Source organism: Telopea speciosissima, chromosome 10, assembly GCF_018873765.1.
Source record: "Telopea speciosissima isolate NSW1024214 ecotype Mountain lineage chromosome 10, Tspe_v1, whole genome shotgun sequence".
NCBI lineage: Eukaryota > Viridiplantae > Streptophyta > Magnoliopsida > Proteales > Proteaceae > Telopea > Telopea speciosissima.
In genome coordinates, this window is record NC_057925.1 from 11,433,734 (window position 1) to 11,460,815 (window position 27,082).

Genomic DNA, 27,082 nt, shown 5'->3' on the forward strand with positions numbered 1-27,082 from the left:
TTTGAGTTGCACTTAGAGTAGAAATAAGTAGGTGAGTGACTATAAAAGATCGGGTTAGTTGACTTTGTAGGAGAATGGCTAGATGTGGATAAGCACGGTTGATAGGTATTGCTAGGGCCACGACCATTACCGCGACCACACGGAAGGAGTGGGCAACCATGACCACTGTGTTGAGTCACATTAGTGGAAGCATGTGTAGAGGGATCTATCATAGCACGACGTGACTGAAGCAAATGCTTATGACTTACAAGTAGACCATGAAGTTCGGTGAAGGATATCAGATCAGAATGAGCCATCATAGTAGGAACCAGTGATTGATATTCATCACGTAGGGCGCGAAAGATGTGAATATTAAGATCTTCAGTGGGCAAGGGCTTGCCGGCAGCAACTAGTTCATCTGATAGAGACTTTGCACATTGGAGAAATTGGACAATGCTTTCATCATGTTTGTGTATGACGTTTTGCAGTGCAACATTGAGAGATAAAATTCAGGTAGTAAAAGCCAAGCTGTAGGCAGCATGACAGGCGTCCCATAACTCCTTGTTGGTGTTGTGACCAACTAAGGGTGGCCGTTAGGCTGCCCGTCTGACCCTTTCAACACCTTGTCAACCCATTTACACGTTACGGTCTTTAGATCTTTAGGACAGAGAAGGAGTTCCCACATCTCATTCTTGTTCAAGGCACTCCTCGCGCTTTTTCTCTAACCTTATGTCAGGGGGCGCTCAAGAAGACTAGGTTAGGTACGCAGCTTTTTCTCTTTTCCTGAACCCCTGACTGCTGCCCTGATCTTAGCAAATCCGAGAGCGCCCTTAGGTGAACTCTGCTCCTCTCACGAGAAGAGGGCTAAGGCTGAGGTACTCTTCAAGGGATATAGTATCCTCAGAAAGAGATGCGATCAAGAGACTCTTCACAAAGGCATCATGTTCACACCAGGTGGCACCAAGAGGTGGATCTTGAGGGCGCGGCTTGTGACCAATTACATAATCATAGAGTCGTTGCCCAATGAGATAGGGCTCAATTTGAGTGTGCCAATACACATAATTCTTAGATGATAATTTGAGGTGCAAAAAATGAGAGGCACCTGAGAGAGTGACGGGAGGAGCAGGAATGGCAGAAGCCGTGGGCATGGAGGAAGGAGGATCGGCCATGGACGGACGAGAGAGAGAGAGAGAGAGAGAGAGAGGAGAAAATAAAAATAAAAAAAATATTTTAGATGTGCTCATTGGAGCGTGTAGCTCTTTATACCATATTGAATGAATAACTTCTCTTATTCAATGGTAATCCGATTACATCAAGTATATATTGATAGGGTAGAGTTTTACAAGTAGAAGAGTCCTTGAGTACATAGAGTGTTATCACATGTCATATCAAGAGTCCTAAGTCAAATAGGTTGTTATCACATGTGATATGAAGATTATCGACAACTATCTTGTAGAAGGTCATCATCATCCAATCTTATCGTTGTCGATAGAGTTCCACTTTGAGTAGGAATGAATTAGGTGAGTGAATGTAGGAGATCGGCTAGATGTGGATAAGCACGGTTGATAAGAAGGTAGTTGAGCTGTTCCCACTGATGGCAATGGCGTAGATGGGTTAGTTCTCATTTTCTTTTGTTTCTCTGTATTCGTCTTGGTATGCCTAGACGTTAAATACTTGTTTTATCTTTTTCTTCTTAATATATCTTTGCTGACATTTAACAAAAAATACCTCAGCGTGCATGTGTACAATTCCGAACACAATTGTAACCACTAACTTTGTGCTAGTTGAGGGAAGGCCATTCATATTTGTGGAGAAAACAGTTTACAAAGAATTTTAAATACTACAGCTCCCTTGGCTCCGTTTGGTTGCAAGGGGAATTAGAGGAAAGAAAGTGAACATTTTTAAACCTAAAAATAGAACTTTGGTAATCATTATCCAAAATGATTGTATAAATTACTTAAAGGGAAAAAGAATGCAGCTCGGTTGTGTGGCCCCTGCGCTAGACACAGGAGCGCCCTAAATTACCACCCGCCCCCTATGAAACCAAAAATCCTATCTATGTTGATGCTCCTGTGTGGAGTCTCATTGGTCCCCACGCAGGTGCAAGAGTCATGCGACCTTGAAATGATCCCTTGCCGATTACTTAAATATCGATCTTATCATATTTCATAACGGTATTTTTTTAATGAAATTTTTATTTTAATTTTCAAATTCAAGGAATTCAAGGGATTGCGATTCAAAGTAAAGTGAGTTTTTATAACTAAATATGGAATGATTTGAAGTTAGTAATATAATCATGTGGGGTTTTTTTTTTTGCTAAAGATCAGCAATGTGTATTAAATACAGAAGAAAAACTTACAAGGATTGACTGAAAACTTCAAAAAAGATAATCCAGAGAACTAACGTGAACCCTTCGCCCTAGCCCTTAGGTAAATGTTAGAGCCAGGCGATCAAGTCAGTTACAAATTAGGTGAATCTATAGAAAGGCCGTTCAAGCGCTTCCCAATAGACAATCTGCCAGATAAATTACGGTGGAGCAGGCCAACAAGAGGTGTTTTTCCTTTTCGCCGCATAGGTGGCAAGAGCATCCGCAGCCGAATTTGCTTCTCTATAGCAATGGGTCATACGCCACTGGATGGAGCCAAGAAAGTTAGAGGCTTTCCACCACTTATACATTAGGTTCCAAGGAATCTAATTAGATAGAATTGAAGAGACAACTGCTTCCGAGTCGCACTCAATCCAAAGATTTCTTGTGCCCATTTCTCTAGCGGGGTCAACTCCTGTAAAGAAAGCCCCCAGTTCAGCCATGTAATTCGATCCCACACCCTGGTGCTCATAGAAGCATCTTAACACAGCTCCCAAGTGATCATGAAGTACCCCTCCTCCTCCTATCGATCTAGGATTACCCAAGGAAGAGCCATCAATGTTCAATTTCCACCACCCAAGTGGTGGTTGCCTCCATCGCACTTCTACCATCCTTCTAACAGGTGGCCTTGAAATTGTCACCTTCAGCATACGTGCCAAGGTAAGATCATTCACTGTTTGCACCTACACCCCTTTCACCCTTATGTAGTCCCCAACTTCCCCATAGCATAGCTTTGCCACTTCAGTAGGAGTTCTTCTCAAGTTGTCATGGCATCGTCTATTGCGCTCCCACCAAATATTTTTGCAATAGATAATTAGTATAGCATCCCATGCCTTAGGTAGGGGAACAGTCTTGGCCTTTCTGCGCCACCATGAAAACAATAATTCAATGGTTGGGAAACCACTCGAGCTCTGATTGAAGACAAATAGCACCGCCATCCAGATTTGACGTGAGAAGGCATAGTCAAGAAATAGATGCTTGATCGTTTCGCAGTCCATGTAGCATAGATCGCACCTTGAAGCTAGAGGAACCGCTTGTGACATACCATGTGGTCGGTGGGAAGTACTCCATGCGCAGGCCTCCATCCGAATACAGCAGAGACGTGGATGAAGGTCACGGTTCCAAACGGTCGATACCCACTGTGAGGGCGCCTTTATGCGCAGGGTCTCCCAAGCAGTCTTGACCGTGAAGCGGCCAGTGGTTGCAAGCTCCCAAAATCTCATATCCTATCTGTTGTGACAAGTAATTCCACTGCCTTGAATCATCGTGAAGGCCCTTTGGAGTTCAGGTTCTTGGACTGCCGGCATATCCCAGCTACCTTCTTTCCAAAAGTCCGTCACCATTGCCGATAAATTGCGTGGAATGTGTAGGGGATAGACGAGGTCCTCAATGCTTTAGTTGTGAACCCACTTGTCATACCAAAAACTTACTGAATTTCCATTTCCAATCACCCATCTCTCTGCAAATCGAATAAAATCCCAAACTCTTCTTAGCCTAGGTAGAAGCGTGGAGGTATCAGCAGTCTTCTTGAGTGGCCCATCTGCCTTCACTAGTCGACCTCTCAAAAAAAGCTGCCGGGTAGACTGATCCGTGTATATAGTCCAGGAGAGTTTAGCAATCGGGCCAAATTTAAATCTCATAATCGAAGAATTCCGAGTCCACCTTCCTTCTTGGGCTTACACAGCCTATCCCATCAAATAGTGATGGCCCTAGAGCTGTCAGCCTCCCTTGACCAAATAAAGTTACGTATCCATCTCTCCATAACCTCTATAGTGCCCAATGGCCAGAGATATACAGAGAAGTTGTGGACTGGGATACTACCCATGATAGTACGAACCAGCTCAATCCTTCTGGCCATGGCAGAAGGCGTCCCTTCCAAGACGCAAGTCTTAGCTTGAACTGATCTACTAGAGGCTTAATCATGTCGCGTTTCACCCCGCCCTTCATCAATATAACTCCTAGGTACCTTGTTAGGAAGGTACACACTGGGATTTGGAGCACTGATAAAATTCTCCATCTTCTAGCAGCTGAGACACGACCAAAATAGACCTTGCTTTTAGCGAGGTTGATCACATGTCCTGAATAATCTCCATAGGCCTCCGTAAAGTGCTTGACACTCCTAACATTAGCCAGCTCGCCTTCATAAAGATAAAGGTCATCAGATAAAAAAGGTGGGAGGGGGTTATCACCTGGCGTGGTCCTGCAAGAGCATTATGCCATCCTCTATGTCGCATGTCCTTCAACCCTCTGCATAGTACCTCTTCAGAGAGAATAAAGAGGAGAGGGGACAGTGGGTCACCTTGTCTCAATCCTCATTCCATCCCAAAAAAGCCGACCAGTCCACCATTAATCAAAATTGAGATCCGAGTTGATTGGAGTATTTGGTGCACCCAATGAATCCACAATTGTGAGAAACCAAAGGCACTGAGCACATCGAACAGAAAACTCCACTCAAGCGTGTCAAAAGCCTTTTGTATGTCCAGCTTCATACCCATTCCACCTCCCCTACATTTAACTTCCATTAGGTTTGTAAGCTCTGAAGCCACCCCAATATTTTCATAAATAACTCCGCCTTTCTGGAAAGCCCCTTGCTCTGGAGATATCAGCTTGTGCAATATGGAGGGTAATCTAGTTGACATAATTTTAGGGATAATTTTAAAAAAGAAATTCCCCACGCAGAGAGGGCGGAACTGCCCACCCTTTTGGCGTTCTCAACCTTAGGGATCAAGCAGAGAAAGTTACAGTTCACCCCTTTAGTCACAATGCCTTCGCTGAAGAAACTCTGAATGCCTCGACACACGTCCCTACAAATGATGTCCCCACACACCCTAAAGAACGTACTAGGGTAACCATCCGGTCCAGGGGCATTAGCTGGGTCCAAGTCAAAAATAGCAGTTCTGATTTCGTCTTGCGAAGGGATCTAGACAAGCATGACATTATCTTGATCATTGCGGTAGGGATCGTCGGAAGAGCTGCATCTCTAATCCTCCTCCCACTCTTGAAGAAGCTCTCATAGTGAGCTACTAAATGATCACCAATCTCCTTAGGATCAATCAAGGCCGAGCCATCATCCCTTAATATTTCTCGAATGGTGTTCTTGGTGCGCCTCATTCTAGTTGAGAGATGGAAATATTTAGAGCAGCGATCACCAAATTTCAACCATTTTTCTCTTGATTTTTCACCCCAAAGCCTCTCCTGTAGCTCAAGAGCTTGGTTATAATCAGGACGAGCCTACACCTTTCTCTCAAATAATGCTTCAGAGAACCCTTCCGCATCTAATAGACCTTGTACCTGGTCAAGTTCAGCCTTAGAGCGGCTGATTTCTTGATCAACGTGGGGGAAAGTCTCCCTAGCCCACTCCCTCAATGGTCCTTTAAGTCTTTTTAGTTTGGTATGAACCACAAAAATTGGAGAGCCCAATGCCAGTTCCACCTGAGCTCTGCACCACTCTACAAAAATCCCCATGATCTACCCAAAACCTTTGCATGCGAAAAGGGATATTATTAGGCCGCGACACCGTTTCACTACACACCACCAGAGGTGCATGATCAGAGGATCCACGAACTAAAACTCACTGAACCTACCTTGCATAGTGCAGATCCCAAATATCATTACAGAAACTTCGGTCAAGCACTACTTGCACATTCCCCACCCTCCTATTATTTATCCATGTGTACTTGTTGCCTATTGAGTGAATCAGAATCAGAGCTGCCGCCTCTAACATGGCTGTGAACTCCTCTACAGAGCCTATGTTGAAAATACCCGGGCCTCTTTTATCTCCTGCATAAAGGTAAGCATTGAAATCACCAATAACTAGCCAAGGGCAAGCCATACCTGCAATCGATGCCAGGTCAACCCATAGCTGGCTTCTAGCTGCCCTAAAACACCTCGGATGAACCACTGAGATAATATTACTCAACCCATTTAATTCTACTCTCATGGAGATATGTTGCTCAGATTTCTTGATCACCACTGGCCGATGCAGTCCCATCTTCCATAGGCACCAAATATTGCCAGGGCCCTCTTCACATTCATTTGAAATAAGGTCCGAGTACATCCCCAACGAAGTGATAAAACGACGAGGAAATCTCTCAGCAACAATCTTAGGCTCAGCCAAGCATAAAAAATCCGGATTATGTTCCTTCACTAAAGCTCGCAGATGTGCTCTAGCTTTACTGTTACCCGCCCCCTGATGTTCCAAAAGAGGCAACGCATGTTCAGAACTCTTTAGAATTTTCCTGGCGCTCAGATACAACACCACGTTGTTGAGCGAGGCTTCTAGCAACAGAGTTGGCTTCAAGTTCACCTTTCCCTCTACGTCGTGCGCCTGTGATGATATTGCCCTGTTCAATATGTCTTTCCCTTACTTGGCGCCTGCGTGGGGCCTCCAAGAAAAGTTCTGTTCCTTCGCTTTTATCCTCTTGTGAATGATCTACATGAACTACCACAGCTGTCCTACCATTGTCGCGACATTCAATTTGAATAGGAGTGGGCCGGTTCACATCATGTGAAGCCTCAGCCTGGTCCAAAGAACTAGATCAGGGAGTAGAATCTACTCTCAAACTAATCCCATCTGAACCACCATGCACATGTGATAATGGTGTCTCAACTACCACCGTGTTTGAACGTGCTGCCGAAGAAGTAGGCATGCTAGGTTGAACTCCCTGAAAATTCTCCTTCCCAGCTGCCAAAACCACAACAGTTTGCACCAAATCCGTAGCCTGCATCATCGTTTCCTTATTAGAGTCCAAAACCAACTTTGCTTCCCCCACCGCCCTGACCCCTGCCGACGAGCTCCCTGAAACACCCTCGACTGCCGCCGATGATTCTCTAGGATGCCACTCCTGTCGGTGTGAAATGCACTGGCCTTGCCTCTCGTCATTAATGGCATCAGGCATGCCATCATCATGCTCCATCTCGCGGCTTCTGCAATGTTCCTCTCGATCCCCATACCGATGACATCGATGACATCGAGTTGACGGATCCTCAAACACAACTTTCTGCTTGAAGACATACATCTCCATGGACCCCTCCTGTTCCCGTTCAACATAAACTTCCTCGACCTGAGGCACAGAGTCATCTACATCCACACACACTCTCGCATAATGCCCAAAGTGCAAATTCTTAGTTCTTCTGTCAATGGCGATCGGCCTCCCCACCGCCTTTGCGATCAATAGAATAATATCCTCATGCCAGTATTCTTGCGGCAAGCCTGGAAAACGAATCCAGGTTAATCTGTTTGTGATAGCCTGATCATCAACCATGAAGTCTTTTCTCCACTGCTGGAACCTCAGGGTTTGTCCACACGAATAGGACTTCTTCTCCAGATGCATGTCATGTCCGCTGCATTGTGAAATCTGAAGATAATGAATCCCTTGCTTAACGACTTCATTGAAACTCCTTCTTTCAAACCCCAGTTCCTCACTACATCTCGAACCTTGTCCATCATGGTAAACCTAAAGTTCAGCCTTCCCAGGAGCACGAACTTAAGCGTGTTCAACTGTTCCACGTACGCAGCTTGGGGAATCTTGATCCTCGTGAGTAACCCATCTAGAACTAGGGGCGGCAGACTCTCAATCTCAGGTAGCAAAGGTCGTGTCACATTCGCATAAGACCTTGCAATCACCTCTGCAACCTTAGGCTGATGCAGCAAAGTAGGAAAACCTAGGAAGCCCCCAATGTCAAACACAGCTGGTCCTGGGCATCCCCCAATCTCTCTCTGCTTGTCATGCAAAATGCTCCACCAATTGCAGCCATCCAAAAATTCCCCACTTCAATCACGTCAATCATGTGGGGTAATGATTACAAAAATTCCTTTTTTAAGCTTAAAATTTCTCTTCCATTCCTATCTTGGCTAGGAGTGGTTTGAAATAGTAATATGATACCTGGAGAACTATGAGTTTTTGCAAGAATGAAATGTATAAACAAGTTTCGAGGAAACTGAATTAGCAACCAGATCGTCCTCAGCCAATTCCAGCCAAAATCAATCAATTTTTTGAATCGGGAAGTGAATCCAGCCGATTCCAATCCAATTCGACCGAAATCGGAGATAATCCAATTCCTCAAACAATGTGTGTACACGTTGCACCAAATCAAAACTTCATCCTAAGGGTGTCAATTCGGTACCGAAACCATTTGCGAAACCAGTACCGTACCATATTACCCTACCATACGATATAGAATACAATTCGGTATGGTTTTGGTATGAGAAAATGGTATCGTACTCAGCACAAGATTGGCATGGAGGTTGATACCGGTGGTACATACCGATATCGTACCGAATTATGTAATACTGGTACCGTACCATATTATCGGCATATATACTTATATATATACTAATTTATATATAATAAATAATATATATAAGTATATAAGTATTAAATATATAAAACAGTTGCCAACCCAGAAGTCATATATCTATTAAAATAAATATAAGATAAAATCAAAAGTAAAGAACGTAAGAAAATCAAAGACTAAGAATAGTAGAAGAAAGGATAGTTGTTGAACTCTCAAGTCTCAACCCTAACCCTCATCAACAAAATGGTAAAAAAGTCAACGGATAGTCAAAAATTCGTATTCGATCCGCGTTTATATCCATTTAAGAGAATCCATATTTAAAAAGTCACTATCCGAAAAATATCTGAATCTGACCGAAAACTAATAGGATATCATCCGAATATGTCCAAATATAATCAGATACGAATGTGATAATGTCACTATCCAACCGAATTCGATCTGTTTACATCCTTAACAACAAATACTATTCCTCTTATTTTTCATAACACCACATCATATAAAAGGAAATTAATTTGAGCTTGGCTTTCGGATTTCAAGTCGACAATGGAGATCAAACTGGAGAAATAACATTGCACCCAGAAATCTAGATCTCATAAGATATTTGAATCTAAATTTTCCTAATTAGTGGCTAAAGCTTCAGAGATGGAAATAAGAGGATATAGAGGCAAGAATTTTAAATATTTGGACAGATTAAATGAAATTGGAGGAAAGAAAGGCCTATAAATCCACCTTCTTTAATCTCAAGTCTGTGTCAATTGAGTCCAAAGAAGAACAGTTTCTCAATTTCTCTTATTTTTTCAGTGAGATGGTAGGGAAACGAAGCTTGGGTCGTCAGAAGATTGAGATCAAGAGGATCAATTGTGAGGCTTCTCGACAGGTTACCTTCTCCAAACGCCGGGCAGGGCTTTTCAAAAAAGCGAGTGAGCTCTGTACTCTGTGTGCTGCCGAGATAGCCATAATTGTCTTTTCTCTTGCAGGGAAGGTGTATTCCTTTGGCCACCCAAATGTGGGGTCCATCATTGAAAGGTTCCTCACTGTAAACAATCCGCCACAGGAAGCCGCTGTGTTGCCTCTTGTGGTTGCTCACCGTGCAGCCAGTGTTCGAGAGCTCAACCAAAAGTATACAGAGGTGCTCAACCGAAAGGAAACAGAGAAGAAGCGAGCCGAGGCATTCAACCGATCGACCGCAGAAGCGAAGCAGAGCGAACCATGGTGGGAAGCACCCATTGAAAATATGGGATTGCTTGAGCTGCATCAGTTGCAAATTTGTATTGAGGAAATTAACCAGACTATGACGAAATGGGTTGAAGAGCTTGTGGCCAAAGCTGCTGTTACCTCCCCTTTCTTATCTATCAATCCAATGGGAATGGTGGATCATTTTGCAGCAACAAGAGCTACCCCAAATCCAAATAATGCTTCTTTAATCATCCCTCATGGACATGGTTATCGTCTTAGTCTTGGATGTGGTCTTTTCGGAACTACTCTTCTTCTTCTTCTTCGTATTCTTCTCTCTCTTTCTGTCTATCTGTATAGTTCCCTTATAGGTCATCTATGTAAACAAAGGATCGACTTATGAATAATATTGAATGGATTGTTAATCTCGAATCCTGATATATATGGACTCTTATCTCCAATGGCATGAGGACATGCATAACAAGGTTGGACCAGAGAGTGGTCTAAGAAGTAAGAAGCCTCAATCCGGTCGGACCCTCGACTGTAGCCTCATGCTAGAATCATGCCTAAGGAACTTTGTGTTGGCTTTATGTGTCCATCAAACCCGGTTTGGTACGGTGCAATCTGGTTTATTTTGTATTGAACTTTTATACATTTTGGTTTAATATCATCACATGCGATATAAACTTTTTTGAGTGTTATGTGTCCTTAAGTTTTACTTAAAATGGTAGTCACGACTAGGGTTTGGGCTGGGCACCCTTATCATATGATGGTCACATTGGGTATGCCTAAACTTGTTGATGTCAGGGTACGAATGTGAGTGCACATAATGTTGTGCATTGGAGAAGAATCTACTTTGCCAATTACCTCATGTATTACTGCAAGATGTAGGAAGGGATAGACATGTGTCACCGAGGCCCTGTACCTGAGAGGACCTTGTCACTGCGAAAAGTGACTGCATTCTTTGGATCATCAATGACTAAGATGCAACAGAGTCAAAGCCGATGTTCTGGGAATGCATGAGCATTTCGTGAGTGAGAGTGTTACTCAACATGGTCACCACTGCCCAATTGGGGAACAATATCAAAATAGAGATTGTCTGTGGATGGTCGGATCAGAATCTGGATCCAATGCCGTTTTAGAAATGGTTCTTGTAAAACCTATTTTAGGCTAAAAGGTCGCAGTACGTACGCAAAAATAATTTGACAGTTCGTTCTTCCATTGATAACCATTGATTTAACTTATCCAATCACAGGCGTTGAACTATTTACCTGAGACCGGCTACAACCTGATCTCTCCCTCCTTCCCCAAAGACGACAGCCCAATTCCTACAGTCCCCTTCCCCACCTCCCTCTTCATCTCTCTCTCTCTCTCTCTCTCTCTCTCTCTCTCTCTCTCGTTTCTTACAGTGAACAACAAGGAAGCATTATGACTCTTCAGTGACATGAAAAGGAAGCAGATATCTTCTTCTATCTATACCTATGGATCGTTGATTTGTAATTTAAGAGAGTTGGGAAGTTGGGGTTGGCACAGATTTCTCTGTCTTTGCCAAGTTGCATAGCTTGAGGGAACCGAGAACAAATTGATTTCATGAGAAATGGTGCGAAAAGGAGACGATTTCTCATGAAATCAATCTATTGTGGTGACCTTCGGGCTACTACTCCTCCAAAAAAGTGATGTGATATTTTGAGCTTGTGCTCCGAAGCAGAGGTAGGTGGATGAAATGCAACTGAGTTCAGAGGCTACTGGCTCCTATCCTCTCCCATCCTACTATCAATCCATTAGTTATCTTTGGTTCAATTGAGAGTACAAGGACATCTTCTTCTTCACCCTTTATTGAGCAGCCCCAAGGCATACATCTACGAATCACAAACATTAATTTTAGAAAATTCAATCGAATGATAAATTGTTTTATTTGAAGGCTCTCTCAAAGTTCATCTGCCTCTTATTTGGCCACCCCCCTTGTTAATGAGAAGGGGCAAATCAATCACTAGCTGTTGCTTTGTTGTCTGGTAGATAGCAATTAACATCTTCCCCTGTTTTCTCCTTTTCATCTATAAAACATCTTTACCCTAGTTAGATCATTATCGTGAAATGTAATGTGTTTCTCTGTTCAGTTTGGTTGTTCGATTTGATTTCAGGAACTCCGAATCGACAACGCTACCATCTATTGCAAGCAAGAATAGAATGCCATCTTTCCATCTTACTAAAATGGAAAAGAATCGACCAGCCACTTGAATTTGCATGGGAGAGATGCAAATAAGTGGGATGGGAGGGGATGCAAAAGCATAAGGTGGGAGGGAATGCTGAGGCACAGAGCGGGCAGAGAGGTGTTTCTGGCTTTCTGCAAGGTTCATGGCTAAGGTAAGGAGGGAGATGTAGAGAGATAGGGTTGGGAAGGGGGAGAGACAAAGAGAGAAGGCTGGGAGAGAGATGCAAATAGGTCGATGGGAGGAGAAGGGTTGCACAGAGAGAGAGAGAGAGAGAGAGAGAGATAGAGAGAGAGAGAGCACGAGGCTCTCACTGTAAGAGCCAAGAACCTGTCACTAAGTGAAACTTCATGAACGGTTGAGATCAACTTTATACCTAATCTATGATTACAGTATAAGAAGGCAAGAATTAGTTGGCAGAATGTACGTACTGCCACCGGTCACCCTAAATTATATGTAGTTTTATTTGAAAATATTTTATCGTGTTTTGCGAGATGTGATCACGTACACAAATGCTCCCATATGGACATGTTCTATGGAATTGGGTTTGGCAGGACATGTGTACATACCGTAGATTCCATAATGATGATGTTGATTAGTGGTGGGTTGGTACATAATAATTTATTATTATGTGAGGGTATAATTGGAATTTGCTAATTAATTAATTAATTATTTAATTTAGTGGATGTGGTGCTAATTATTATTTATCTATTAAATATAAAATAATTAATTAATTAAATATTTTCTATTAGATTCTGCATCTTCACCAATTAGAAGCCCATCAGGTTTAAACAGGTTCAAGTCAATGTGGAGAGAGAGTGTCACTCTCATTGGGATTTCAAAGATAGGGTTTTGGAAACCCATATTATAAAAACACACCAAAAGGGGGGGGGGGGAGGGGGCGAAAAAGGCTTGTACGTTTCTGGCTCCCTTCCCCCTTGGATGGTTTTGGCTCCCTTTCTCTCTCTCCTTCTTCTTGCTCTCTAGCTTTTGAGAGTTAGGGTTTTGGAAACCCATATCTATGCTTGAAGATTTGAAGAAGAAGATTTTGGATTGACTTGGAGAACCTTGGCAGCACCATTGGAGGTTCAAGTTTGTTTACCTAGTGTGCTCATTAGAGGAAGAACCACTATCTATTGGAGGAGCAACACTTGAGGCTCAACAGGTTAGTAAGTTCTTGTTAATTTCTCTTGTTTTTAATTATATGATAATCATAGGATGCGAAAGAAACCCGAATCAATCTCTTTACGTTGCGCATTCGGGTATGGGATGGATCCCTCTTTTCATGGGATGGAAAAGAGATGAGTTTTCTCTCTCTTATGGATCCCATAATTTTATGGGACAAGAAAGAGAAGGATTGGGTATTGGTTTTTCATACCAAACCCTAAATGGGTTACACCAGGGTTCCCATGGGCAACCGTGGGCAACCCTAAAATTTAATAGGGCACCTGCGACCATGGGTTAACCCAGGAGGTATAAAACCCTAATTGTTTTATAATTGGTTTCCCAGGGAAATTAGGAGATGATCCCATGGACTGCTATTTGACTAACACTTTGCATGTGGTATGCCAAGAGCACAATCACTGACATTACTGACAAATTCGGTTAACGGTTCCCTTAGGATCTCCCGCCTAATGTAAGGAATACGCAACCCTAACGGAGGGGAAGGACAAAGTAGCATAAGTAGAAGAAACGAAGGAGAAAGAAAAGGTCTCTGATTACTATTCTATAGGTTAAGATGCTGAAGCTTTAGAGCCAAGCTTTCCGGCCTAGTTAACTTCTGTTTTGCTCTGAGATCTAACTTAGGCATCAGAGAGTCCCCCCTAGAACCCATTCTAAGGCACTCACCTGCTCTGTCTTCTGGTTCTATTTGTGTAGGACGGAGCTGAATCATGAAGGGAAGATTTCAACAAGAACAGATTGGCACCCTCTGTGGGGCTAGAAATTGGCTACGGAGCAATATTACCATCAAGTAGAAACGAAGGAAGGAAAACAATATTAACATCAAGGAATGTAGATCCTAGTTTGACACCATCGACTTGCAACGAATGCTCTGCCATCCGCAATCTCCCCCAACCACAGTGATAGTCGCCGTGAACATCCAAGAGAGGCACTTCCTCGCAATGAGGGAGTAGATCCCAATGCTCCGATCACCCAAAGTCAATTTGCTGCCATGGGAGAGAGACTGGAACTATTAATGAGGATAATGCTATAGAATGGTGAACAACAGAGACACAAGACTCACGATCCTCAACACCATCGCGAACAACTTCAAGTGGAGGGAAACAACAACTCAAATTCCAGCAGATATGGTGGAAACCAGTAAACCACCACCCCTCCCGCATGAGCAACCACATCTAGGAAATCAATCGGATCGAGCCAAGCATCTTCAACAACATCCTCATCCACAAGTACTACCTAGGAACAATCAACAACCGGGCAACCAAAAAGAGATCCTCCAACGTAGAATTCCAGGGATAGGAAATCAACACAACTTCGCTGAAAAAATAGAAGAACTACAAAAACAAATGAAAAGATCCGAAGGGACCAAGATCCCCAACCGAAGGGAGCTACTAATCTAAATTTCTCCAATGAGACAACACTCTCCGACAAAATAATGAGGGCTCCCCTTCCTCGAGGGTTCAAGATGGCCTCGATCGGAAGTTACGACAGAACCTTAGATCTAATGGAACACCTCAAAAATTTCAAGACCATGATGCTGCTCCATGGCACTCGAGATCCAATTATGTGCAGAGCCTTCCCTGTCACACTCACCTTCGGAGCCAGAGCCTGGTTCGACCGTCTAAAACCAAGGTCAGTGAATAACTTTACTGAGTTGGGAAATATTTTCATTGGCAATTTCTTTAGTAGAAATTATACGAAAAATATTGCAAGCTTATCAACAATTCAGCAACGGAAAGGAGAATCCCTTCGCTCTTACTTGATGTGCTTCAACAAAGAAGACATGGAAGTGGAGAACCTTCCCTATAACAAAGCTAAATGCTCTAAAGGAAAGTGTCAGGAATACTCTACTACTATATCCATTGTAAAGAAAAGTCCAAAAACTATGGATGACTTCATGGTGTGCTGTGATAAATACATCAGGTGGAAGAAGCTCTAGCTACTACCAATGAACAGGAAGCTGGCCAGGACTCCAAAAGGAGAGATCCTGATGACAGGGAAACAAGGTCTGACTACAGGAAGAAGTACCAACCTAATCCAAGTTTGAGCCAGTATGGGAATTCCCCTCGAGTAGAGAGATTCATCACACTCAATCGTAGGAGATCAAAGATTTTAATGCAGATAGAAGGAACCAGCCTCCTTTGACAACCCGAGAGGATACAAATGGATCCAGCCAAAAGGGATGGATCGATGTCTCTACCACGACCGTGACACAGATGACTACTATCACTTAAGGGCCGAGATAGAAAGATTGATCCAAAGATGCTATCGAAGGGATTTCATCGCCAATCCCAACCTCCAACAAGATAGGCTGATCAATAGAATACCCGAAAGACTCAATCAACGGGGTCAACTGGGTTGAAGAGATAATCCACGATCCAACAGGGAATATAACCAAAGGAGAGACATGCAAAGGGAACATTGAAAAGGAGGTCATGAACAAGAGAGGCATAGGGACAATAGAGAGAGAGAGAAAGAGAGACAAGGTAATAGAAAGGGTCCAAGAAGCCCCAGCAAGGGTGATAACCACAATAAATGGAGGTCCAATAGCAAGTAGGAGACCCAACAATTATAAGAAGGCATATGCGAGGAGAAATAGGAGGGAGGCTCAAATATCAAAGTAAGACATGAGAAATAGGAGGGAGGATCAAATATCAAAGTAGGACATCGGAAATAGGAGGGAGAGTCAGTATAGAGCACAAACACACACACACACACACACACACACACACACACACACACACAAATGGTCATATTGGGGTTGTTTTTTGTTTTTTGTTTTTTTTTTTTTTTGTAAATCCAACTACAGGTGAGGCCTTGAGTATTCGTATGTGTCTAGTTATCATCATCGCCATGGGTGGGTGGGTTGGTGGCAATTTTTAGCATCTATACTAATATATACAAGGATGCTTAAAGAGGTCCCAATATTTGGAAGATAACTTTTTTTTTTTTTCTCCCTCTTAATTAGAATGGAAATTAAACTGTCTTATGTGATACCATATATATCTGTTACCATACACAGTCCGGTGATGGATCGCCTAGGTAGTTACTATGTTTCTGATCATATCATACCTACAAGAAAGTAAAAACAATATCATTGCATATATCCTATTACATTCCTAAAGAGCACCATAGTTATTCCTAAACAAGGTTCATGCATTGTTGACAAATCCAAAACTAGAAGAGTAATAAGTTCGTGATCTACTGAACCTTGCGAAAAAATTGGACGACCCGAATTTTATCCGAATAAATTCGTCACGAAAGAAAAAAAAAAAACCATTTATGGATAATGCCCTGCTGCAAGTACGTGCAAATGAACGTACATTTGAGATGTGACAACCTGTCCTATTTGTTTTCATAAATACCCCCTCCCCCACTTGTAAATGGCAAAAATCGGACAGGTGATTTACCTCTCACATATATGTGCACCTAGGGCTGCAACAGGTTGGGTTGGGCCAGGTTTTACAAAACCCTAGCCCAATCCTGAGTCACTATAGCTGGGCCCAAACCCGGCCCGACCCTTACTCAGGGCCTAAAAAATCCAACCCTGACCCACCCTCAGGGTCGGGCCGGGCTGAACCTGATTGGCCCTGATCACGGGGAGGGCGACGAAAATGCATGGGCTGGAATGGACCGGGGAGAAAATTATCAATTTCACGTAAAATAAAACTATAATAAAATGTATTATATCACTTATTTTCTTCATATATAATATATTATATAACAAAAAGTACGTGGGTGACGTTTAAAGTTTATAATATATATATATATATATATTATATCAATATATATTTTATAGTATAACTTAAAACAGGGTTGGACCAAGCCGAGCCAGGCTTAGCCCGAGCCATCAGCCCTAACCCAACCCAACCCTAACTCTGGGCCAGAAATTTTCAGCCCTGACCCACCCTTAGGGCCAAATATCTCAGCCCAGACCTTGTTCGGGCTCAGGTGGGCTAGGGCGGGTTCATGCCGATAGGGCCAAACTTGCACCCGTATGTACACCTGCATGTACGTGCAAAGGAACCGAACTCACTGCTGCCTCATCGAGCATGGGTTTTCACAGTTTAACAGTTAACCATTGAAGGTTTAGGCGAGTAATCTCAGATTTTACCTTAACAGATATTCCCCTTCCTTTTCCATTACACCACATCATATAGAAGGAAATAAATATGAGCTTGGTTTTCGGATTTCAAGTCGAGAATGGCAACAAACTGGAGAAATAAGATTGCCAACCAAGAAACAAGATCTCATAAAAATTTTGGATCTAAATTTTGCTAATTAGTGGCTAAATCTCTTATGTTTGTTACCAAAACTAAAAATTATAAAAAAAAGTAAAGTTTCAAAGAAGGAAATAAGATGAAATATATTCGGACAGCTTTGAGAGATTAAATTTATATTGAAGGAAACACTGAACCTCTGGATATGTCTTCTTGATGGGAGGAGGTGCAGTTTCATGGAAAAGTGTCAAGCAGACCATTATTGCTTCATCCACCATGCAGGTAGAGTTTGTGGCATTGTTTGAGGCGACTAAGCAGGCGGTATGGCTGAGAAATTTTATTACAGAACTGAGGGTTGTTGACTCCATCTCCAAACGTTTGTAGCTCTAGTGTGACAACAACTCTACAGTCATTTTCTCAAAGAACAACAAGAAGTCCAACAGCTCATTGCACATTGAAATAAAGTATCTTCTGGTCAGGGAGAAAGTGACTAAGGGAGGAGTTGATGTTGTACACATTCCTACTGAGAAGATGGTGGTTGATCTTCTCACCAAGGCTCTTTCAGTGGGAGTTTTCAGGGGTCATGTTACTTGTATAGGATTAGCAGAGTCCTTTGATATGCTTGTTTAGTGGGAGTCTGTGTTCTCTTATGCTTGTTCAGTGGGAGTCTGTTTGCCCTTGGTTATTATTTAAGCTCTTTTATTTAACCAGTGGTTTTGTATTCTTTTGCCGTCTTAATACATTTACTGGTTATGGTTCATTACTTATTCTTATATGACATGTCTTACAAAATGGCGGTTAGCCATAGGCGGTATTTAGCCAAGGATTTCAAAAATGACAATTAAGCGGTATTTAGCCGAAGTTTTAAAATTGGCGGTTAAGCCATAGGCGGTAAGCCAAAGTATGGTGTTGACTCGAAGTTCATGGCGGTTTAGCCCAAGTATGAGTTAATATCAAAGTGTACTACCTGTGAGGATGTTCAAGGTAGAGGACCTACGAGAAAATGAGCATTTACTTGCTGATCATTTGTTATGCTCTTGATTTCCTTGTTGTTACATATACCCAAAGAGGTTCGAGTTAATAGATCATTTGTGGCTGTGATGACAGAAAGTTGTATGCCGTATGTCGAGAAATATCTTCTACTGTCATTCAACACAAGTGAGTATTAATAGAACCAAAGTAATTTTGAGTGAAATTGGGACTCTGGCCAATTCCAATACAGATACGTGTATTAATTTTGCCCAAGTGGGAGATTGTTGGGTTATTGGGCTTTATTAATATATGTTATCTTCATTGGGCCCATATGGTATTATTTCACTCCAGGTTAAGTCAGGGGTATAACTGACCTTACACATTGTGGGAGTGTGATTAGGGTCAGGGAGAATATTATATATTCAACCCTAAAGTCCCCATAACCGTCACTTGCTAATTTTGAATTCCAGCTCACAAGAGAGCAAAAGTGAAAGGCTGTGGAAGGCTAAGGGGAAGGAAAAGCTTGAGGATCGACTTCAGTTATCAACCAAAAAGGTATGTCTTGTTCTCCCTTAATTATTGATGCTCTCCAAATCTATATGGGCATTTGATTGAATGATTGGGGATGTCAAATCTCTACATCTCTTCCATGAGTTGTCTTTCCCAAATGTTACTTGTCAAGCAAAGAAAAAACTGAATACAAAAAATGCTCTGAATAGGTCATTGCTAAATGACTTAAATTGTAGCAATAATAAAAACTATTGCTATGCATACCTTTTCGGCGGGTTTTTTATTACCATTGATATATTCTATTTTTTATTGAGAAAAAATTGTTTCAAACATTACTGCTATTACTTCTAATATTTTGATACTATTTATAGCCTTTATAATTATATCATAATTTTGGTTGTATTTTTTGCAATATTTTTCATAAATAATTATCTTTAACTCAATTTGTACTATTTACTGGATTTTTATGTTTTAATTTTATTTTTCCGATTGATTCACGATCGATATTTGAGTTGATACCAAAAATATTTTGTTTTCAATTTTATTATTTAAGGGATATTTTCTTTTCTTTTTTTATTTTGATTGTTAATTCTGAACATATGGATGGGTACGTATACAAATATTTATATATTTAATAATTAAATAGACATGGTCTATATTACAACAGTTATAGAAAACTGTTGCTTTATATGTTTTATTTTTTATTATTTTATAATCATCGCTTCACCATTATTACTGGTATAATAATTACTAATAATAAATTTTATTTCTTGGATTTCAATAGTATAGGCTGATTCTTCCCAAATCTATCTGATTCCTACTAAATTGAGAAGTGTTTACCAAATTCATATATTACCGTGTTTGAAAGCTTTCGCCAAAAAAAAATATTTATTTTAACTAAAAGTAATTGGTTGATATACACATTTAGTTTCGATTACTATTACAAGTTTAGGGTTTAGGGTTTAGAGTACTAGTTAATAAGGTTATAGGCAGTCAATAATTTTTTTTTCTCTTTAAACTGCTTATAAGTTTCTTGCTCCTCTTACTCCTCCAACAGTTCACTCCACCTCCTCACGGCTCTTGTTTTACAAAAGCACACTAACCTTTATTGGCTCCATTTGTGCAATATTCACCAATCAATGGTGAATTATTTAGTTCTAGCTAACTAATTTATTACTTTTTTTTTTATAAATTTGTTTACATTTTGAGGATTTTTTTTGGACATTTACTGTTTTTAACATATATTATGTAAGAAATATATCATTTTATGCAATAGTTTAAAAAAATTTACATTTTTATTTCCAATGTATATTTTTGTATTGGTTTGGATTTTATTATATTTTTAATATTTTGTATTTTTATAAATTTATTATAATTTTGATTGCAATTTTTCAGGCAAAAACGTTTAATTATAGTACCTACCGCCACTAATTGTAGTACGTTTGGAATTTTTTATTGATAACAAAGGTTGTTCAACAGATGTAATTATTGTTGCTAATAGTTTGTAAATAGAGGTGATTAAACTTTACCATTGCTAAATACAACTATGACGGTCAGATTAAACAATTATTAGGGTTAAACAATAGCAAAATATTTTGTGGTAGATTTCCAAAATATTTTTCTTAGGGAGAATTACGTCCCCCTCCCCTGTACTTTGCCATAATTACACGTTCCTCCCCTTGGTTTTTCCACCTTACATTTTGACCCTTTATGGCTGACGGTGTTAGGGTGCTGTTAGTTAATGGTTTGAAAAGACAATATTACCCTTTACTAACAAATTAAAACTGCATTTCCAATTCTACCCTTTCATCATCTCTAAAATCGATTAGGGATTCCAAGCTTCTCCAACGACAGCCACCTCCAAGCTTCTTCGGCGACAACAACCTTCAAGCATCTTCGACGACAGTCACCTCCATTGCCGGAGTTTTGGGAGGGGCAAGGGTCATATTGCTTTCCTGTACAGGAAATAAAATCACAGACTTTGCCTCCATCAACCATGGAGGATACACATCAAACCAAATTAAAACAGACCTTATGAATTATGAAATTCCAATGGAGCTGGTTTGGGCAATATTCTATGCACACACATAGAGGCTCCAATACTCCATATTCTTGTTTCCTTAATTGGCTCAATCTTTGCAAAAAGTATATTTCCCTTGAATAAATTTCTCTACAATTCCTGACTTCCTATACACCAATGAACAACTGAACCTATCGACCTAAAAATTGATTCATTTAAAAGGAATCCAAAAGAACGAGACAGAAAAGCCCAAAAGATGAAGAAGAAGAGGAGGAATTAAGAACTGTAGAACAAGAAGAAGATGCATCATGCCAGAACTCAGGAGGTTATGAGCGTGAGGTATCCTTTGATTTGCTGTACTATAATTTTGGCATCTGCGTATCCATCGCCGTTCACCAGTGCAGTGATCGTTGGCGTCAACATCTGGTCCTTATCAACTGACACTAGCAGCCAACACCTCTACATTTTGCTCTTTAAACACTCTGAAGATTTGAATTGGAACTGAGTTTAAACCCTAGAATTTGACAAATTTTCGAGATTTGGTTGAATATTATTGATCTTGAAGTAAATTGGATTTTCTGAAAGTGAAAAGGGTTTGCTCATTTTTTGCAAGTCTTGCAAGGTTTGATTTGAATCTTAATTGGAACTGAGTTTAAACCCAAAAAAGAATTTGACATTGTGTCTTTATTTTTTAGAGTTTCGATTTACTATGATTTACGACTGATTACGATGATTCAGAGCCGATTTAGAAATGCTGGTGAGTTTTCCTACCACAGTAGCTGGTGAATTTTCCATCCATGTAGCGATTTTCAGCCATCAGTTTACTGTGGTCCGTGATCCTCAATAGCGATTCCAATTCCTCTGCTACTTCCCTGTTGCATCGTCTCTCTCTCTCTCTCTCTCTCTCTCTCTCTAAAGTTCCAAGTTTTTAGTTTTTTCTATAATCTACTAATCTTCTCTATATTCGCTTCTCAAAAAAGTGGAGTTATGATATGTAGGGCCTCCAGGGTTTCTAAGATATCAATCATTTCATGGAAGTTGCAAAAAGGTGTTGCAGGAGGAGAAGAAGAAGAAAAAAAAAAAGATGGGAAGGGAAAAGGGTCAATTTACATGGACCAAACTCAGGCAATGGTAGGGGTATCGTCGCCGGGGATTTCACGGCTTAAAGGTTGAAGATGAAGTTTGGAAATGGTAGATAGGGCAAGTCATTCTCCCTTGTTATTTTGGCTTTTTATCAAAAGGGTAAATGGGTCATCTCACAATCCAAGGGTTAATTTGGGTATTATAAAAAATCTAACTACGCCACGTCAGCACATAACAGACAGATGCTAATGGCAAAGGAGGAATTAGTAATTTTTCGAAAACAATAGGGGAATCAAATGTAAGGTGGGAAAAACAAGGGGAGGAACGTGTCATTAGGGCAAAGTACAGGGGAGGGGGACGTAAGTTTTCCTTTTTCTTATATCTAAGGTTGCTATTTGGTTTTGCAATATAGACAGAATGACCAACTAACCATAGATACGTATCTAACGCTTCTTTTCAATTCTTATAAACTTGATTGATTGATTAAAAAAAAATTCATTGTAATAATGGATCGAAGAAAGATTTGCACAACAGCAGGTGCAATAGCTACATTGTGGATGGGAAGGCAAAAGTGACAGTGATTTTGACTATCTCTTTGTGTGTTCTTGTTTTTTTTTTCCGTTAACTTTTCAAGTTGAACACGCAGTGCACATGGTAGTGTTTATGTGTTGGTTGTCATTGTTGTCAACACAATGCATGTGTGTTGTTTTTGGGAACACAGTGCATCTTGTTTCAGTACAGTGATAGTGGCAGTCCATGGTAGTTACAAAGGACAGTCAAGTTCAAGCAACACTCTAGATGAGTTGTCAGACATCTAGTAGTGCAGGCAGTGACTAGAAAGTCTTCCTAGCGTTCCTAGCAGTTCTGATTGTATTTACAATGGCAGTGACACAGGAAACTGTAAAGTTTGGGCCGATTCTAAAGTCATTTAGCTAGTGAAACCCAACCAAGGGAAATTTTGTCATTTTAGGGTAGTTTTTCCAAATCTCTCCGGGTAGAGGTTCCACTTTGTTAGGTTCAAGGTTAGGAGAGGCTCTCCAATCAAAATCAGGCCTCACACACCACCACACACCATTTCTTTTTTTTTGCTAAAGGATCATTGTATTAAGAGAACCAACAGAAATACAAAAGGAACTAAATCCAGGCACTAGCACCGAATCTCAAACAACCACTAAGGAAGGTGGCAGAAAACAAGGATGTACCCCCACATTACTGAAATCTAAATCTCGGCAAACCCATGGCATCATGAGCCAGCTGATCTTCAATGTATCTTGGGAGGGCACTGTTGGAAACCGATTCCCCAGTCTTATAAGCTGCCCGACCACACACCATTTCAAAATAAAGTATCATCGTCGTAGACTAAGCTAGCTCAAGTATCTCTATTCACAAATTCCTTTAAATTTCCTTAACTTAGATCTCACTAGGTACACTTATTGTTATCATTATATAATCATAGACTCATAGGTATACTGCCACTATCTCAGCAGAAACAGTGGTTTATGCTTCTCTCCTAAGCGTGGATGCAGTTAATTCTTCCATGTTTAGTGAGTAAATTAGGCATATAATGTTCTTTATTAATTAGTTTATGTTACAGTGTTACCTATAATCAAAATTCTAGGGATGTCGATGCAAGAATGTTAATCATCACTCAAATCTGGGGCCCAACCCATGCATACACCTTTGGGATTGTTGGGCGAATATGACAATAATTGGGAACTTTTTACAACAACCAGTCCTTTTTTAAGCTCTGGATACTTATTCTTTCTCACACTAAATATGATTTGTCTTTAAGCAACACTCCAATGAATGTTTATCTAGGCAAATATTCCAACAATTCAATAATATGGGAACTTTTAACCTAGACCAGTCCTTTTTAAGCTCTAGAATCTGATTCTTTCTTTTGTACCTACCGTGAAGTCTCTATATAAGTCTCTTTGCATGTTCTTCCATTTCCATCACAGCAAAGAGCAAGAGGCAACAAGAAGCAACAAATACTACTCTCGACGTTCGATCCTAGCTACTCTAATGGCAACTGCTGTTGTTTCCAAGGCCACATTATCCAAATGCTTCTCCAACAAGAGCTTCGTGCTAAGTGTCCATCGGCTTCAGAATTCCAAAAAACAATCAAGAAATGATGAACTCCAACAAATATTTCGTTACTTGGATACTAATGGTAATGGGAAAATTGAAGGATCTGAACTCAGATCCTACCTTGCCTCCAAAAAGGAGTTCATGCCACCTGAGGAGGCTCAAGCTGTGACCAATGAACTCGTTGCAGCAGGCGGCGACAGTTTGACACTCAGCTTTGATGATTTTGCAATGTTGATGGAGCGTCAAGGTGGGGATGATGATCTGAAAAGAGGCTTTCAGATGTTCGCTGGGAAGAGGTCTGGGTCCATTACATCAGAGGATTTGCAGAGGATATTCAAAATGTCAAATGAAGAGTGCAAGAGCATCATAAAGGCATTCGACCTCAACGGCGATGGTGTGATTGATTTCCCTGAGTTCCAGCAGATGATGGCTTAATCCGGTAACAGTGTTTGGACCTGTTCTATGTGCGTGTGTGTGTGGCAAATAAGCAGTTTACTAAAATAAAAATAATGGCCTTTCCCTTGTTTAGTTGTTTTGAAAGATGCAATGCAAGTGGGGGTTAGGCACTAGGACTGTAAGACCGGTGTGTACCACATAATTAATAATTATGAACAGGTTTGCTATGTACTGAGTATGAAGTTCAAGCTTGGTTATGTTCTTTTTTCTTTTTTTTTGTTTTAATTTATCGATATATCAAATTTACTGAGAAAGAAAAAGAATAATTACAACCAAAGGACAGCAGCCCTAGAGCATCTCAAGGGTATTCCTGAGACAAGAAGGGCACCCCTATTTGATGGGGATTCTATTGGGTGCATTGCCAAGCTGGCTTTTTGTTCAACTATTACTCATATTTGGAAAGAGAGGAACTTCCGTATATTCCGGAATAGGACAAGGCCGATGCCCTCCCTCATATCTGATATCCATGCAGATGTTGAAGATCGGTGTAAAACTGTCATCCCGAAAGGTAAGAAATCTCCAAGAAATTTATTCCTTGTCGAGAAGTGGGGGATCCATTCATTTTCGGTGGTGAGATGATTTTGTCCTTTTGTTTGTATTTTTGGTCCAGTTTTTGTTATTGGTCTAGGCTTCAGGAGTGGCCTATGGGTAAATTCCTGTTGTTTTCTTTGGGTTGGGGCCTTCCTGGGGTTCTGATCTTTGAATCTCTCTTAGGCTGCCTTTTTAGGTTGTAATTTTTTTATTTTTTTTTTGGAATAAATTGATTTTACCTATCAAAAAAAAAAAAGAAGGGCACCCCTACCAAAGTCACAAATGGTTGTTGGAATTTGGATCATCCAATCCAACCAAGAATAGGAGTGTGGTTGTAACTAATAGCGGCATATTAAGAATAGGATTAGTCAATCCCCATGTGATGGATAATCTCCTTATGTAACTGAATCCTTGATTTTGGGTCGATTGGCGTAGACGTGAGTGTGGCCCGGTGGGCTTTTATCCATCGGACTATCCCTGACAATAGTGACGTGGTGTGACATCATTGGGTGGCTATATTTAGGTATATCAACATTAAATCACAAAATTTACCTCCATTGACAGAAAAAAAAAAAAAAAAAAAAAAGCGCGTTATACGAAAAATGCCAAAAAAATGTAAAGTAATAAAATTATTTGACAGAGATGTCAATAAGAAAATCTTTCTTTTTTTTCTTTGCCTTCTTGAAAAAGAAGATTTCAAGAAGAAAAAAAATAAAAAAATACAAGATATAATTTTGTATTTCGAGATCCCTTTGCTTTTTTTATTTTTCCAATCCACACTCAAATTTGCTTCTCCATCTTTGTCCAACTCATTGTTCCTCCCATAAATTTAAAAAAAAAAAAAACAGTGTAATCCAAAATCACTGAACAAGATTACACATTCCCGGACGAGTGGGCACCCCTTCTCAAGGGTATTCCTGAGAGAAGAACAAACACGTTTCTAACGGCACCCAGCTTGTAATTTCTTGTTATCCCTACAGACCTAGACTCCATCTGGTTGGTTTGGCACTGCTCGCTTGAAAGCATGCCCGATGCTTGGTCAGTAGATCAAGTACTCCTCATTGCATTGGTGCTTGATATGCACCTTCCACCCCTTCCATCCCCAACCCATGTACCCTCCCCCACATCAAAGGCTGACCCCCTTCGTGCCCATCCCTTGGCTGCCTAGTAGCGGGTCCCACTGAACCAAAAAAAAAAAATCTTCTTAAACTTAAAGGTCGCTATTTGGTTTTGCAATATATAGATAATGATTAAGGGCCTGCAGGGTAACACTTTTGTTTCTCTATTTCTCTTTATTTTTTTTTTCTTGGGAATAAAAAAATAAGAGAAATCTGTTTCTTAAGACCGGTTCATTTTTTGTTTCCTGAAAATGAACCGGAACAAAAATGTTGCTAAGAAATAGGAAAAGAAAAAAGAAACTCCAATTTGTAGCTTCTCTGTCCCAAAAATAATAGGAATGATTCAACAATTGTAATTATTGTTGCTAATAGTTTTTTTTGATGAATATAAACTGTTAATAAAGAAAGCAAAGAAGATACAACAACTCAAATGGATCAAGAGGCCAGGCCTCAAACAAAAAACAACAAAGCAGAAAAAGGCTTAATAGAGCCTGATCTGAAGACCCCAAGAAGTAGCAATATGATGATTCTTGAAGCAATCTAAGTCCGAAGCATGAAGATTGATCTTAGTTCTGACATCAAACTCAATGGCACTCCGAATCTACATATGAGACCGAGAAAAGGAGGTCCGTCTACGTTTGTTTCTCTCCCACCAAAGATGATAAATAGTAGCACAAAAAATCATCTTTACAGCCCTATTACATATCGACTTTCCTTTAAACTCTTGTCTAATCCAACTCCACTCTCTGGCAAAGGAAGAGAGAGGCACATGAGAAGGGCAACACTTGCGAATAACTCCATCCCAAATAGCCTTGGAATAAGGGCAATTAAAGAACAAAAGATCAATATTCTCCATATCATTCCAACAGAGACAA

The 27,082-nt window shown here is 40.6% G+C and overlaps 1 long non-coding RNA gene across 1 annotated transcript; it reads left to right on the forward strand.

Moving 5' to 3' along the window:
* Window positions 1-2,914: 2,914 nt before the first annotated feature.
* Window positions 2,915-24,272, forward strand: LOC122644044. Its single transcript, XR_006330220.1, has 3 exons — window positions 2,915-2,924; window positions 17,136-17,145; window positions 24,029-24,272. It is a non-coding gene; the product is annotated as an uncharacterized LOC122644044 (long non-coding RNA).
* Window positions 24,273-27,082: the final 2,810 nt, after the last annotated feature.